The 17,241-nt window shown below is 41.0% G+C and overlaps 1 protein-coding gene across 1 annotated transcript in view; it reads left to right on the top strand.

The window, feature by feature from the left end:
• LOC144827279 (lipoxygenase homology domain-containing protein 1-like) overlaps nucleotides 1–17,241 on the top strand; it is a 453,506-nt gene that overhangs the window by 193,349 nt on the left and 242,916 nt on the right. The gene's annotated exons all lie outside the window — the stretch shown is intronic.

Below are 17,241 nucleotides of genomic sequence, written 5' to 3'. Positions count from 1 at the left end.
GATTGCCTCCGCCAGGCTGGCGGTAGCCACCGCCGGCCTGGCGGAGGCAATCCGCCTGACAACCACACTAGTTTTCACCCCCGCCATATTAGTATGGCTGGGGGGACCTTGGCGGACGGAAAGACTATCTGCCGCTTTTCCGCCCCGGTCGCCTTGCGGCCGGGGCGGAATAACATTGATCACATAACATTGTATGGCAAGACCCCACCCCTATAAAGTGCAAATGCAGGTCATCTGACCACTGGGCCTAAGGATATATATGTATATAAATATTCACTGAAAAATACATAGGTTTTGCAGACGTTATAGTTAGTAATAGCATTTAAAAAACCTTCGAAATTCACTGAAAAAAACATAGGTTTCAGGGACATTATATTTAGTTGAACATTTCACTCATAGAAAACCATTGAAATTCCCCTGTTATAGTTAGTTGAGCTAACTATAAATCGCTGCCCTGCAATGCACTGCTGATGATGTCACATATTACATCATTCATGACATGGTCAGTGACATCACTAGTGACATCACTGATGACATCTCAAATGACATCACTGATGACAATGATGAAATGTCCAACTAACTATAACGTCCCTGAAACCTATGGTTTTTTCAGTGAATTTCCAAGGTTTTTTAAATGCTAATTCCTAACTAGAACGTCTGTAACACCTATGGTTTTTTCAGTGAATTTCTAAGGTTTTTTAAATGCTAATTCCTAACTATACCGTCTGTAAAACCTATGGTTTTTTTCAGTGAATTTCGAAGGTATTTTAAATGTTGATTTCATATTTTAATATTTAAAAAACCTATAATTTTTCTAAAAAAATTTCTAATATTTTGGAACTCTATTATCCTTTTTTAACTTTAAAAATTATGTAATCTTTTATATCTTCAAAGGAAATATGCGTATCATTTTTGTGGGGGAGAAAACTAGAGTCCCGTATAGGTAGTGTACCAAGCTCCATCAGCACACAAATCCTATCCGCCATATTAAAATGATGCGCATTTCTTATCCGACGGGTTTGTGGCACTGCATCCCGCGTAAGAACATATACGTCCACTGTGGGATCAAGACACTGTTCCACTGTTGGGACCTATAGTTGGTTGCACCTGGTCGAAGGGGGTATACAGAAATCGACACAGACTTTAACTTCTGATATCCTTAATCATAGAATCAAGATCCCGTTTCACTGTTCGGACCGGCTGTACCGTGGTGAAGTCCAGCGACTACAGTCAATAAAGCCAAATATCATGCAATAACATGCACTCCTACGGAATGTGAGCTGGCAAACTGTATGTCCTTACTGTTTCAAACCGAGTAACTTCCTGTGGCAATGTCTATTCCCACCCACACAAAGTAACTCCCAAACTTCAACTTGGCCTTCGATCCCTACTTTGAAAACAGATTTCATTAAACTAACCAAACTAAAGCGCTTTTTTTCAGAACAGAAGTGTCCCTCACTTCTGCAAAAGAAATTTATCGACTGCAGATAGCACGGACTTCAAGTAAAATACAGTCCCTTTTAAATATGAACCTCCCATTACACTTTGTGAATTGTAACATCCTTTCACCCATACAATACGGGTTCAGACCAGGCCACTCGACCATTACGCAGTGCCTGAACCTATACCTTATCCTAAGCAAGTATACACTGGCGAGACAAGGCACTGTCTACATGGCATTCATGGACTTGTCGTCCGCATTTGACTGTGTAGACAGAAGCCTATTATGGGCTGCTTTGTTGAGAATGGGTGTAGAGAGGAACCTTGTCAACTTCCTCGCTGATCTGCATACAGATACTAGAGCGAACGTCCGTTACTCCCAAGACCTCAATGTAACGGACGAATTTAAAATAAATCGGGGTGTCCGACAAGGCTGCATCTTGGCCCCATTTTTATTTAATCTGTATATTAATGAACTGGAGGAATTTCTTCTTAACGTAGAAGCAGATTACCCCTTAGTTGAGCGCAAAGGGGTACCTGTATTACTCTACGCAGACGATGCTGTTCTTATTTCTAGAACAGCAATCGGTCTCCAGAAACTATTAAACTCCTTCCACAAATTCATGGAGTCACGTGGCTTAAGCATAAATAATACCAAGTCCTACGCTATGAAAGCAGGTAAGGGTGTTTTGAAAACTGACCATTTCAGTATAAATGGGGAGAAAATTCCATCAACCAACTCCTTCTCTTACCTCGGGGTCCTGCTAGATCACAAATTATCATGGGGCCCAGCAGTCTCCAAGAAGAAGGGAGAAACAATAAGGGTCAATGCGGCCATTCTTGGCTTTGCAAAAAAAATCGGCAATTGCCCGATGGTCGCATTGCTTAAACTGTACCAGGCAAAAAGCGTGGCTGTTGCCTGCTATGGGAGTGAGCTCTGGGGCTATCGTAAGATTAAAGACCTAGAGGTCACAGAAAATAACTTCCTAAAAAAGATTCTGAGACTCCCCAGGGGTATTGGGAACTACTCGGTACACGAGGAGCTGGGGATCCCCTACTTAGGTGACAGAATAGCAGTAAGCCCTGTTATATGTTGGTTGAATTGTTGGCTGAACAACGACATTCCATTAACACATGCCCTACTGAAAGAAGCCTTACAGCTAGATGGGAGGTTTAAAGTACCATGGGTGAAGTACATAAAGGACAGCCTAACGGCAATCGATCGACAGGATCTGTTCTATGCCCCAAACTTAATTACAAAATCTGATGTGAGCTCGGTTAAGAATGCTATACTACTGTTAAGAGGTACTGACAGAGAAGAGGTTGAGATACAGAAGGTCAGCGTTAGGAAACACCTATTATTAAAAACTTGCTTGCAAATGGAACCTTACCTGACATGGCCTATGTCAAGCTATGAACGATTTCTGTTAGTAAGGTTCCGCTTTGACCTCTATCATCTTCTACTGGCAGTCCCAAGTGGGGCTCAACGGGGCGAAGTGTTGCCAGCTTGTGGCTGCGACGGAAAGTCTCCTCAAGATCTGGCACACTTCCTTTTTATCTGCCCCTATTACTCCACCCCACGGAAATTATACCTTAAACCGTGCCTTAAAAAGTTGAGTTTCACACAAATTAAACCTGCACTTTATTACTTACAATTACTGAATGGCGATTGCACTTTATTTGTATGTAACTTTCTTAAAAAAGCCATCTGCTTTAGGAAAAGCATGGATGGCTAACCACGCTGCAAAAATTTTAGGTGATTTTTAAGATTACAGTTATTTATATTTGTAATTATATATTGCCCATGCTCATACTGTCTGATATATTGTACTGTATACTGTGTCATTATCTGTCATTTGAATTGAATTGTTTGTAATGTTTTTTTTTTTTTTTTTAATTTTATTGTGTGCTTATAAATTGTACTTTTATGATTGTAAAACCTACAATCGAATAAAGATTCTGAATTGAATTGAATTGAATTGAATTGTTACACAATTTTCAACACATCTCACACTCAAGGTCTGGCACACTTTTTTAACACGGTCTCCTCCAACCTTCTCGCAGGCTTTCAACCTGTTTTTGGTATAATACCAGACTTCATTCATTCGATCATCTCTGGAATAACAGGAACAGTGCCCATAATTCTCGCTCTCTGTTTGGCCATCCTACTATTATTTTTGCTTGTAAAATTACCTGCGCTTCATGTGGTAACAAGCATGTCCGACAGAATACGCCTCTATGCGAAGCTACATCAATACTGTGAAAAAATGGAACTACTTTAGGGCTGCCTGCCTCTATCTATTATCGGAGCCAGCTACAACATGACATTTATTTACACATATGCAATCTGCGAGCAACCATCTTTTTATTGCAAAACTTGCCCATTCGACTGGCGAATGGATGTATGCCTTGCCAACATCCCCACAATCGCTCCCGATATCCAGAAGGTAATGCAGTATCTTGAAAACCATGAACTTGATTGTTCGGGCAGTGGAGAAATGGCGGATGCAATGCAAAAAGGTATTGTGGCGGAATGGGATTTCTGCGCAGCTGCGAAAGATCTCCTGCAATATATGACCTTTCACAACATTGCAGATTGCCTGCCAATTCAAATTGCCGCTCGAACATTCGAGGAACATTACTGTCCCCTCGAGGATATGAGTTGGATCGCTTCGCTTTTCTCACAATATGGCAACAATGACTTCTTGGAACATTACCCATCTCAAGCCACTGAAGAACTTCCGCATTGCAATCTCCAAGAATTGTAAAAAAACTCACGTTATTCTTCTATTGAATTTTACCATCTTTTTTACTATTTCCTTTAAAAAAATATAATACACTTCAATTGTACTACTTTCATATAATAACTTTCTAAGTATGCTCAGGCATTTGAACTCTGTTTTCATTACTGCCCCTTATGTCTCCACTCTAACCAGAGATCAGTGATGTATGGCCTATACAACTACGCTATTTACTTTCCAAATTAGCCTACACCCGACATCTATTTGAAACCATGCCTATTCTTTGTGCACACATCTCTCTGCCTGCCTGTATCCATGAAGCCCTTTCACACAAATGTACTCATCCTCAGCATCTGCTCACAAGCTGGCAATCAAGATAAAAAAAACACAACATTGTTTAGGAACTGGTTGGCACAGTGTGGTAATCGTATCCTACCTTTATTTTCATTATAGAATTTACGCATCCATGTCTAATAGCTATGGTTTATGTCACATGGAATTGTAACATGGAATTCACTGATGCAGGCGCTTCAGTTTGAATACAGTAGAAGAGGTAGGAGTTTACCTCAGCTCGATGCCTTAGCTCCCTGAACAAGAATGTTTTTTTGAAACAGCTAAACACAATAATGTATGGTTTGACCAGAAGGGTACCGAATGTACTTCTCAGAAGCGCAATGTTTGTGTTCCTCCTCAAAGTTCCGATGTGGGTAGAACTATTACCAATTTTGACACTCACCAGATTGAATGTACTGTACAAGAGATTGCTGACTGTTGTACTGTTGATAATTTTGTGTTACTAAAAAAGAATACCAGGATACCTAAGAAGTTTGATGGTAAAATTTGGCAATTATGTTTTTTTGTTTGTTTTCTTAAAGGATACATGTGGTAATGGTATCCTACCTATATTCATTATAGAAATTTGAGTCATTCAAGTCTAATAGGTATTGTTTATGTCACATGGAACATTAACATGTAATGTGGAATTCATTGATGCAGGAGCTTACATTTGTATACAGCAAAATCGGTTGGAGTTTACCTCAGCTCCATGCCTTAGCTCTTGCACCAGTGGGTCCATTTATGGCACTTAAATAAACACACTTTTTATATATCTTTCAAACTCCATCTCTTTATTACACACAGCCACTTTCTTAGACACACCTGATTTCACAATTTGTCTTCTGTGGCATTGCAACATTCTGCATTATATTCTTCACGATTATTTCTTTATTCCTCCTTGCTGAAACACTGCATTCGAGTCTTCAGACCGGTAGGGGTGAGTAGTTCGCTTCCCACTCCCTGTTTAGTATAAACGTATACTAACACTACTTACACCGGTCTGCTACAGCGGCCAGTATCCTACATCGCCCACAGCACATCACTTTACAGCAATCAGTTTACGGCTTAGGCTCACGGTTTCATCCCCGATGATGGTACCAGTGAATAGTTTGCTTCCCACTCCCGCTATAGTCTTAATGCATACTAACACCACCTGCACACCTATGCTACAGCAGCCAGTATGCTACAGCGCCCAGAGCACATCAGTTTACAGCACTCAGCTCACGCTTTAGTGGCACGCTTTCATCCCAGAGTGTTCCGGCACCACACCTCACCACCATCTCACTGTGGGCAAAATAGCACTTTCACACTGGTAGGGGTAAATACTTCGCTTCACACTTTCTTTACAGCACACCCTAACCTCCACACAGAGCTCACTGTGCCCCTACCCTCCTCTTTCCTAGTTTGTTTGCCCTTTTTTCCCCTTACTCACTTCAACGTTAACACAAAATGGCTGCCTACGCTTCCTAGTTGCAACCATTCGCAACCAATAAGCAGCAAGCTTGTGCTAGTAACGCCTCAGCCAATCAGATGGCAGAATTCCCAAATATCGATATCTGTAAATTTCAATATTTCTCAAAAACTACTGAACAGATTTACACCAAATAAACAAAAGCATGCTTTCTAGACCAAGACCCTTCTTCCTGCCAAATTTGTTGTAATTCCCTTTCACCTGTTCGACTCGTAGCCTTGTCTAATGTTTCCTATGCAAATTAACATGGCGAAAACATGTTTTGGGCCCCCCTTTTTTCTCAGCCCCCCCTTCACGAATCATCCCCAAACTTTACGCACAGGAGCTGATATGAACAGAGAATTTGTTTGTAAAATGTCATGAAGATTCATCAAACGACGCCAAAGTTATAGGCTAAACAAAAAATGCTCTTCCTATGGAAACTTGGTCCTAACTATAACTACCTACTGGCGACCGCCAGTATGTAATATATATATATATATATATATTTGTGTGTGTGTGTGTATACGTATATATGTGAAGAGGTCCTGGCTAATGGTAGACCTAAAAACAGGGATACCAGATATATACAGTGGAGCAAGCACTCAGGGCATGTAGCACCACTGTACGCCAGGCAGGGGGCATCCATAACCCAACAATATTGCACAGATCTCAGTGCATCTGCCTCTCCTGTGCTTATAAGGTGAAGGGACATGCTGCTGCCCGCCCCACCTAGAAAAAGGGCCAAATGTAAAAGCGAAGCGCAGGGCTTTTATCATATGAGGAATTCAAATACCTCAAAAAGGAACATCCTGTGATCCCTTCCTTCTACCTACTTCCCAAAGTGCATAAGGACAGTGACATACCACCAGGTCGTCCCATCATCTCAGCAATAGATAGCTCTTTGGAACACGTCTCTAAATATATTGACTTTTTTCTACAGAACCATGTCAGGAATCTCAGATCATATGTTAGGGATTCTTTTGACTTTCTAAGTAAAATTGCAGAATTTGACTGGGAAGACAACATGGTACTTATGACTTTGGATGTTTCATCCCTATACACTTCGATCAGGCATGGGGATGGTTTCAAGGCCTTGGACTATTACCTCAACAAGGATTTACCTCAACCAACAGCACACAATAAAATGGTAGTCGAAATGACTAAAATGTGCCTTGAGCAGAACTTTTTCATTTTCAATGGCGCAATATACCATCAGATTAGGGGTGTTGCGATGGGGGCCTGCTTCTCACCTAGCTACGCGTGCTTGCACGTAGGGCTGTGGGAGGAGCAGGTCCTCGCTTGTCAACACCATGAGTTTATTTCCAATAACATTGCTTTATATTTGCGTTACATTGATGATATCTTTATTATTTGGAGAGGTAACCAGGATAGTGCCAGGGCCTTTGTTGATTTGATTAATTTTAACAACGTTAATCTCAATTTCACTGTAAATTTAAGTTCTGATTCCATTTGTTTTTTGGATGTGGAGATATTTGTGAAGGATTCTACCCTGAATACACGACTTTACCGGAAGCCTAGTGCAGGCAACACTATCCTGCACTCCAATAGCCAACATCCGGCTCACCTGATTCGGAGTATCCCTTTTGGGGAGATGCTCCGAATCAGGAGAATTTGTAGCTCGGATGCCGAATGTGCGGCTGCACAGGAGGCATGCAGAATACGTTTCTTGGCTAGGGGTTATTCCTCGGAAAATATCATGAAAGCGATCAGGCGCTCTAACTCAGTGAGCAGACAAGAGGCATTGATTTCTAAACCTAGGAACACCAATTTGGAGGTTCCCGTGACAGGAGATGGACAAATGAGTTCTCCACGACTCATTTTGACATTCAATCGTCAACATGGGGCTTTACGTAAAATCGTAAACAATAACTGGAACTTGGTCCGTAGTGACCCAGTAATTGGCCATAAAATAGACATTAAACCTACTTTGACCTTTAGAAAATCTCCCTCAATGTCCAAAACCTTGGTCAGTAATACTCTGTAACCCAAGATCTCTGCAACCTGGGGAGCATTAAAGAAGGGCTTCAAGATTTGTCCACAATGCAAAGCCTGTCGTTATGGTACCAATAGGACCCATTTCCAAAGTCCCTTTCAGCAACATCCAACTGCAATTCTCAAATGGCTCAACTGTAAAACCGAGTATGCCATTTATGTGTTGGAGTGTCCGTGTGGGCTCCAATATGTGGGCAGCACTAAGCTGCCCGCCAACAAACGAATACTCCAACACATACGTGCAATAACTGGGCATGATCAGAACTATCCGGTTGCCAGGCATTTTCAGGAGAAACATCTGGGCATTCCTGACAAACTCCAATTCTTTTTAATTGATTGTGTCGAGCCATCGAGGAGGGGAGGTGACCGTGAGGCCAAACTCCGCCTCCTCGAGACGAGATACATCTTGGAGCTCAACACCAAGAATCCCAATGGTCTCAATGACAGGGAGGACCTTTATACCTGTCTATAGGATTCAGGAGTTTGCCCATAAGACCTGTCCGGATAAATGAGATAATCGTTATTCTAGATCTGTTGTTTCAAAATTTCTGTATTTGTATATATGGATGAATTTATTCCTTTTTCAATTTGTAAATATATTGGTACTGATTTTATCATTAGATAATTCTCAACTGAAATTGTTTGCACTTTAATGCTATATTTGCACTATCACTTCATGCACTTTCTTTGTCTGTTAGCCATTTATTGTGACTTGCCCACTTGGGCTTTATTCTGATATCAATTGTCATATGACTTTGGATCAACGCTGCTAACTCATATACTGAGCTATTTACTCTTGGGCACAACATGATAATGAGTTAATACCCATAGTGTACATAGATAATATTAATTGTCGTGTTTATACTTCTGTTGGTTTTTCATTGTGTTTTTTGCCCTGTAAATATGCTCCCTTGTCTATGAAATCGGTTTACACAATTTTACTGACTGTGCAATTCTCATTGAAAAAATTCAGTGCTATATTTTTACATTCTTTGATTATTTGCACGAGCGTAGCGTTCCACTACATAGTATTTTTTCCTTGCCTATGATTTATTTTATTGCACTGTCACTTTAAAGGCTTTGCTCACTGTGTGTAGCTTGTCATGTGATCAAGCCTCCCTGGAGGCGAAACGCGCCATGGCGGCAGCGCTGGCTTCACATAATTAAACCACATTTGCACCAGCACTTCTGGGTCGACTCTTTGTTGCTGGACACTGTTGGCGAACTGTTCTTTTTTTGCCTAAGCGACAATACTCGGAATATATATATATATATATATATATATATATATATATATATATATTCACAGAAAAAACCATAGGTTATAGACCATATATAGTTAGGAATTAGCATTTACAAAACCTTGAAAATTCACTGAAAAAACCATAGGTTATAGACCATATATAGTTAGGAATTAGCATTTAGAAAACCTTATTTTACTCACACAAAACCATTGAAATTCCATATATAGTTAGTTGCACTAACTATATATCGCGCACCCGCAAACCACTGCTGATGATGTCACATATTACATCATTCATGACATGGTCAGTGACATCACTGATGACATCACTGATGACATCATCTAGTGTCTGTGTGTTTTTGTAAAGTTTAAATACGTTTTACATATTGAAGAATGACTGGATGTATGGAAGACTGAGTGTGTGTGTGGCTGGCTGGGAGGTGTGTGACTCTGTGCATATCAATGTGTACTTGTATCAGTGATTGTATAGGAGAGTAAGTATGTGTTAGTATATGTGTGAAAAGTATGGTGTTCTGTGTTTAACTATAGATGAGGAAATCGAAGTGTGATTGATTCTTCACAGGACTGACTAGGTGTATGAGTGCATATGATAGTGTTCTAATAATAAGTGACTGTATGTATGAGTAATTGTATGGGTGAATGAGTGAATGTGTGTGTAGACGTACGAATCAGTGAGTGTGTATGTAGTAACTGGTATTGGTGTGTCATGATGTCATCAGTGATGTCATTTGAGATGTCATCAGTGATGTCATTTCAGATGTCATTAGTGATGTCATCAGTGATGTCACTGAAGTATGGTGTTCTGTGTTTAACTGTATAGATGAAGAAATGGAAGTGTGATTGATTCTTTACAGGACTGGCTTGGTGTGTGAGTAACTCCATGGATGAGTGGCAGTGTGTGACTGTCTGCATAGGTGTATGAGTGCATATGATAGTGTTGTAATAATAAGTGACTGTATGTATGAGTGATTGTATGGGTGAATGAGTGAATGTGTGTGTAGACGTAGGAATCAGTGAGTGCTTATGTAGTAACTGGTATTGGTGTGTCATGATGTCATCAGTGATGTCATTTGAGATGTCATCAGTGATGTCATCAGTGATGTCATTTGAGATGTCATCAGTGATGTCATCAGTGATGTCACTGACCATGTCATGAATGATGTAATATGTGACATCATCAGCAGTGGATTGCGGGTGCGCGATATATAGTTAGTGCAACTAACTATATATGGAATTTCAATGGTTTTGTGTGAGTAAAATAAGGTTTTCTAAATGCTAATTCCTAACTATATATGGTCTATAACCTATGGTTTTTTCAGTGAATTTTCAAGGTTTTGTAAATGCTAATTCCTAACTATATATGGTCTATAACCTATGGTTTTTTCTGTGAATTTCATTGGTTTTTTAACAGCTAATATCTGTAGCTGTAAAATGTATTCTTCTTTAAATCCAAAAATATATTTTATATGTTTATGAATAATTTTTTTTTAAAATATTTTTTTTTCTTCGTTCCCGCTTCGCGAATCGGGAAGCTTCCCGTTAGCTGACCTTGATGCCGCGAAATACACCGCGAGCCGGTAAACGTTTCTTTACCGCAAGTGCCGCGTTAGAAAACAACATCGTGACGCCTCCCGTCCGCATGACGTTTCACGTTGTCGCGTGATACGTCATATGACGTACAACGTTAGCGAACTGGTACGCGAAGCGAGTCGCAAAGCGCAGGTTTCTGGAAGCAAACCAGGAGGCCCTGCAAAGCGCTTAACGTAAACACAGCAAGTCATGTGACTTCGTAATAACACTTTTCATTGGTTCATTTCACTTTTGGTTTCCTAATGATGTAAGACTAGGTCATATAATCTAAAATGAACACTTTTGATTGGTTGAGAACTCTTGTTTTTCCCAAATGATGAAAATCCCTCCTTCTTTCCTCACTCTGACTTTCATCATTGTGAGAGAAAGACCCTTTGTGATCACTGAGCAATGGCTTCTTTAGTAGCTTCAGCTGGTGCTTCCCCACCACCTCCACCACATCCAAGGAAGAGTGGACCACCTGCTCAAGTTATAAATCAACAAGAAGAGGAAGAAGAGGAACAGGAGGACGAGCACGAAGAGAGGCAGTTTTTGCCTGAGCAGCCCAGGACGTCTCACCGGAAAGAAAACTTCATTTGGCAATTTTTTAAAATTCCCAAAGGTCAGAAAAAAGTAAATGCAAGATACGTAACTTGCCTTATATGTCAAGATAGACTGTCCAGAGGGACCGACAAAAAATACAGTTTCGGAAACTACACAATGCATCGCCATATGACTAGGTGGCATCCTAACAACTACAGTGCTGCACAGTTTCGGAACGACCTAGATAATCTCCCTATTATGGCCAGAAGATCTGTTGTACCGGAAGTAACGGGACCAGAGGGCAGGGAGATGGTGCCAAATATACAAATGAGATTTGGTGATGTAAAACACATCTGCGTATTTTGCGATGGATTCATTTCCTACGGAGAAAAAAGCATCACTCTGATCAACAGAGCTATTGACTATCATATGCAAGTTTGTACGAAACGCCCAAAATAATAAATACTTCTTTTTTTTGTTTTGTTGCTCCTGTTGAGCCCTTTACAATGAATCGTTTTCATTGCCCCCTCCAAGAAAAACCCAAAAAAATATAAAACTGTTCAGAAAAATTCAAAAAAAGTAAAAAAATGTTCTGAAAAATAAAAAAAAAAGTTCTTTTCAGAACTACCTCCCCGTTATTAAAAAATTGGTACAATATTTCGAACTGTGCCAACCTCTATTTCTCTTAGTTCGCTTCCCAGTTCGCTCCCCGGTACGCGAACCGGAAGCGAACCAAAAACAGTAAGTATAAGGGAAGGAAACAGAAACTTATGTTAAAAGAAAGACAGCTATAGGGGAGTAAACTAGAGATACTATTACCCGTAATCCACTGCTGATGATGTCACATATTACATCATTCATGACATGCTCAGTGACATCATCAGCAGAGGATTGCGGGTTTTTTGGCAACGTGCCTTATCCACGGTTTAATAAGGCTGCCTTTTGCTTTATATAAGTTTTCAAATTGTATGAAATATATACCAATAGGTCGTTATGAACCTTTAGGTAGTGCTTTTCTTCATGAGGTCTGGTCGCTTCCATACACATACAGATGTTTCAAAGATGATCAAGAAGTTTATCTGAATGGAGAGGAATGCACTGAGACGCCAGATCATTCACTAATGTGTAGGCACATACAGTTACACGGTTCATGCAACAAACACCGACCAAATATGGCTTGCGTGTTGCAAGGCACGCCAGTTCCTGCTATCATCCCCACGTTCAAGTTGTTGGAAAATGGTAGTTATTTGATGCTCAATAATGAAGATTGTTCTGAGTTAATTAAAAGTATTCCTTTTATCGTAACAGTAAGTGAACGGGTTATTTGCTGCAGAAATGTTCTATTTCCTCCCACACATGAACATAGGGAGTTTTCAATCTGGCCACAAATACCAACCTTGGGACAGATTTCAACGGCATGGCAAGAATAAGAGCTCTTTTGTCTCAGAGAGAGGTGGCCTTGAGTTCGGCCCGTGAAACTTTCTTGCTTCACATAGCGAACACCCGTACAGAGGTGCACACACTTTTCAATTCAGATTTGCCTTTCAAATTCAGCAAGATGGTTCCGACTATCTTTAACGCATCCTCCGCAAAGTCCCTGGCGCACTTTTTTAAAGTTGTTACCAGTGGTCTCGTGACTTCATTTGAGAAAATCTTTGGACTCATCCCTGCTTCCTTTCATTCTATTTTCTCCACTCTGGTTCGTGGATTGGCATTTTTACTTGCATTACCAGCGGACGCTCTTGTGCTTTTTTACATTTTTAAATATGGATGTCCCTCCTATGCAACCTCCCACCCTGCAGCTGCTGACACTGTTCCGCAATCGCATGCTAGAATATTATGGCACAATGCCGTTGGCGATATTAAGCACGGCATATGGATTATCTTTTCGATTCTCCTACTTCACCTGTGTCCAGCCTGTATTTCACTGCCTGACCTGTGATTTCGATTGGGCCATTGATTTGTGTCTCTGCGGACCGGTTTCTCCTGACGTCGACTTTAATCAGCTGATGACTCCTATCATTACTCACGAGTTGGTTTGTCCTGGCGAAAGGATTATGGCTGTGGCATTGATGCATGGACTACTTGGTCCCTGGAATTTACTGGCGGCAGCACAGTCTTTCTTGGAACAGAGCTTTCTTGAAAACCCACCGAGCTGTCCTCTGATGGTGATAGAGGATCCGGTGCTGGGAGAGCACGTATGTTCTTTTCCGCTTTTAAATTGGATGGCTGAACTGTTTTCGGATGAAGACGGTGACTTCCTATTGGAGGCTGTTGCAGCTTATTTTGCATACACAGTTATGTCATAGACCTTTTTCATGTTTGATATGCTGAGTACTAGCATTTCATTGACAATTCATTGACTTATTTGTCAAGTTTTTATTATTTACCTTGCCTATTGGCTTAAGACTCGATAAAGTACTTGGCTGTTTTATTTTTCTTTAGCATTAAATTTTCCTAGTTTTTAATGCTTTACCTTGCGGACCGTCCACATATAAACTTGCAATCTGCTCTCATGAGATGGCACTTCTATTATCTTATTCAGTTTGTTTCCGGATCATGGGGAGGTGTCATCTAGGTCCTGGATATCTTTACACCGTGTTAAGTTAGCATGGGCTCATTACCGGTTTAAACGCCATTTTTCCTTTTTTGCAACTTCTGCACACGACACTTAGTTGTTGCTTTAGCTTTCCACCTAGTAGTTCATCGTGGTTTACATGAGAATAATATGTTATTGCTCTACTATCTGCTTTGCTTGTTAAACTATATCTGTACAGCGAGTGCTAAAGTTTCAAGAACAACACGATACAGAATTGTTATGAGGTCTGATCTCCACGACTTCATACTCATAACATAAGTGCAACTTCTGCCAATTCTGGGCATGAGGCGGGTTTTATATTGCTTTGCCGAACACACATACACAACAGTTGATGCGGCTCACATGAAGAGAGAGCTGGTGTATGCTGATGTGATTCCTTCAAATCTAAGACACTAAAGTATGGGCACGCCCTAAACCAACACAAAGAGACCTTCTTAGCAAATAATATAATATGTGTATTAGGGAGGGTGAGATATAAGCAGCCGCGGGCCGTGGAGGGAGTTACGGTGAGGCAGGGAGGCGGGGAGGGGGAGAAGCAGGGTGGAGCCCTCTCTACCTTGCCCCTCCCCCTCCCCGCCTCCCTGCCCCACCGTAACTCCCTCCACGGCCCGCGGCTGCTTATAAGTGTTGCTAACTCTTATTCATTTACAGCATGTTAACATACTATCACCATTCGCTTTTTATGTACTAGTAACTATGCTGGTAATTTTGCTACTGATAATATGTGTACTTGTATTATCTAAGATACTACGCCTGTGAAGACGGCATTAGTAAATAAACATTTCAAATACACATGTGTTCTTCTTAACTCCATGTTCTGGTTTCTAAGAAATATATAACGACCGACTGTTCATGAGTTCCACGTATCCTGAGGTACTATAAGTTCATATTCTGGATTGTCTAAACATTGAGAGTTTGTTATATCCAATGTGACACTGTACCTAGCTTGCTAAGGAGTTTTTGATTACTAACGTGAGTTTTGGGACACCCTAATTCGCCGAGGTTCCAATCCTCTGTCCACAGTTCTGTGTGAGAACAGAAACCCTGCGACAGGGGCACCCCCGACCCTTGCTGGAGCTTCATCACACTTGCGATACAACTCCAGCAATGCGCCACCTTTACGGCACAGATACATCACGCATCTGTGCTGTTTTTGCCCCATGATGCGCCGCATTGTAAATGCAGCACACCATAGGTGACGGAACAGCGGCACAGAATGACTAACACATCCCTGGTGATGCGCCAGTCATCATAAATGTATCCCTATGCTTCTTATCTTGTTAGAGATGAACCGCCATATGTATCATCAAAGTTTTTTGCATTTCCTAAATAGCGAACTTTAAGGAATAAATAGCGATTCTTTACCATTCCTAGTTTGCGATGAGCTATTTGCTAATTACAAATTACCCATTCATTTCCTTCATTTCCATAGGGCGGTTGGACTCACTTTTAGCTCGAACGGCTGAATGGATTTCCACGAAACTTGGCAAAATTGTAGGGACTGGTAGCCCGATGTGCCTTTGCTATGTCTCAAGATATATGCTCCAGTGGTTTTTACGAAAATTAACTTTGAAAAATATATATTGGGCTACATTGGCCTATATATATGTTGGAGCCCAAATGTAGCCCAATGTAGCCCAATGTAGCCCAAAGATGGCCGCCAGACACACAAAAAAACAAATGTAGCCCAAATATCAGCCAGATGTAGCCCAACTATAGCCCAGTGACAGAATGGCCAATCAGCTTCGCAAACCTCCGTTACGCGAAGCGGAGCGCTGTTACAGATATATATTTTTTTTGAACGTTAATTTCTCAAAATCCACTGGAGCACATATATTGAGACCTAGCAAAGGCACATCGGGCTACCAGTCCCTAATATTTTGCCAAGTTTCGTGCAAATCCATTCAGCCGTTCGATTATTATTATTATTATTTTTTTTTGCCCCACGGGGCCCTTTTAAAACCTCCACATCAAACCTAGGGGGTCAGCGAGGATCTACTATGCCCCCTTATAGTTATTTCCCCCTTTGTTTTGACCTCCTCTTGTCTCTCGATCCTACCGAGAGACAAGATGGCGGCCGCTACGGACTGTTTGGAATGTTGACAGACGCCGGAGAACCAATCAGCTTCGCTTCACAAAGCTCCGTTGCGCGAAAAGTCCGCGTCCTGGGCCGCTGCCCAGTCCGCTGTTACAGATATATATCTTTTTTTAAACGTTAATTTCTCAAAATCCACTGGAGCACATATATTGAGACCTACAAAAGGCACATCGGGCTACCAGTCCCTACAATTTTGCCAAGTTTCGTGCAAATCCATTCAGCCGTTCGGGCTAAAAGTGAGGCCAACCGCCCTATGGAAATTAACATGGGAAAAACGCGTTTTGGGACCCCCCTTTTTTCTCGGCCCCCCCTTGACGAACCCCCCCATAATTTTCAGGGGCTGCTCAGAAACAAAATGTGCCATTTTCCTGAAAATTTTAGCCAATTCCGTCCACAAACGCCAAAGTTATTAGACATAGAATTTTCAAAAAACCCATAGAGAAAAAATCCTAACTATATATACCTACTGGCGACCGCCAGTAGGTAATATATATATTTGTGTGTTTGTGTGTGTGTGTGTATACGTATATATGTGAAGAGGTCCTGGCTAATGGTAGACCTAAAAACAGGGATACCAGATATATACAGTGGAGCAAGCACTCAGGGCATGTAGCACCACTGTACGCCAGGCAGGGGGCATCCATAACCCAACAATATTGCACAGATCTCAGTGCATCTGCATCTCCTGTGCTTATAAGGTGAAGGGACATGCTGCTGCCCGCCCCACCTAGAAAAAGGGCCAAATGTAAAATTATTAGTAGAAATATGGGATAGTTTACTGCTTTTTGTGTCCTCAGCTGCCTAGAATTACTTTGTTGTTGCATTGACCATGAGGTAAGAGACAAAATTAATTCAGAAAAAAATGTACCCTGAACACGAAATAATTCACACAGTAAAGATACTTGATACTTTTGGTGTTCGGATTTGCAGTTTCACTGAATTGCCTGTGTTAAAGAAATGTTTTAATGCTAGAGCTATTGATCTGCCTCTTCCAGCCGTAAATAATATAGTTTGAAAGAATATATGGCTAATGATCAAATTCCAGCATGGTAAGACAGTATGGCGTGTGATGATTTTGTCTTCTCTTACTAAGTATCATTTTAAAACTGTACAAGCTGTTCTCAGACTTCTGCTGATCCTCGTGTTATCACTCAGTTTCATCTGTTCTAATACAGAACAGCCATT

This window comes from Lissotriton helveticus, chromosome 4_1 (genome assembly GCF_964261635.1).
Source record: "Lissotriton helveticus chromosome 4_1, aLisHel1.1, whole genome shotgun sequence".
Taxonomy (NCBI): Eukaryota; Metazoa; Chordata; class Amphibia; order Caudata; family Salamandridae; genus Lissotriton; species Lissotriton helveticus.
Note: the sequence above shows the minus strand (reverse complement) of the source record. Positions and strands in the feature narration are given on the sequence as shown.